Below are 734 nucleotides of genomic sequence, written 5' to 3' on the forward strand. Positions count from 1 at the left end.
GAGCCACCCAGGTGCTCTTCTGGGGTTTTATTAGAAAACTAGGGTTCTCTAAATTGGTGGTATTAAACTTCAGACTCTTTCTCCTCAGTATCAGGCAGCTATTGAAATCTTTGTATGGACTTTCAGTCTTTTAAGTTGTTGCTTTCTGCTGGATTTCTTGGATTCTTTCCCTGAAATGTCCAGTTCAGAAGAGCCATATCTTAGTAGTAAGAATTCCATCCCAAGACTAAAAGCTATCGATTCTTGGCCTTTTGGCTAAGATCACGTGTAGTATCTGTTCTTATCAGTTTTATATCTGCTACATCTTCTGTCAAAGAATAAAAGATAAATTCTAAGATTAAGAGAAAAACAACCTAGCTATATAACAGAGCCTGAATGAAGTCTCTAAGTGATCCATTAGCAATTTAACTGCCATCTAGAACACAACTCAACACTCTCTGGAGTAAAATAACTAAGTTGTCCAAGGGTTTGAAGGGAATTTTTACACAGATTTTGGGATTCCTTCTCTGTGACTCCCTCCTTTCCAAGATTTCCCTTCTTGAATGTATAGCTGCTTTGGTAGCCCTAAATTCTGACTTTTCACTTAGCTAAGTAGGACTGATGCTTTCTGTTTGAGCTCTGTTTCCATTCACCACAAAACACCATCCTTAAGGAGAAGATGGGTAAATACAAATCTAATCTAGTGTGTTATCCTTCTTTTAAAGGTCAAATCCCCTTCAGTCTGTCCAAAACTG

The 734-nt window shown here is 37.9% G+C and overlaps 1 non-coding gene across 1 annotated transcript; it reads left to right on the forward strand.

Moving 5' to 3' along the window:
- The first annotated feature begins 235 nt into the window (after nucleotides 1–235).
- Nucleotides 236–431, forward strand: LOC123391804. Its single transcript, XR_006606532.1, has one exon. It is a non-coding gene; the product is annotated as a U2 spliceosomal RNA (small nuclear RNA).
- The last annotated feature ends 303 nt before the right edge of the window (nucleotides 432–734 follow it).

The sequence above is a fragment of the Mustela putorius genome, unplaced genomic scaffold (assembly GCF_011764305.1).
Source record: "Mustela putorius furo isolate JIRA1106 unplaced genomic scaffold, ASM1176430v1.1 tig00000281_pilon_pilon_pilon, whole genome shotgun sequence".
Taxonomy (NCBI): Eukaryota; Metazoa; Chordata; class Mammalia; order Carnivora; family Mustelidae; genus Mustela; species Mustela putorius.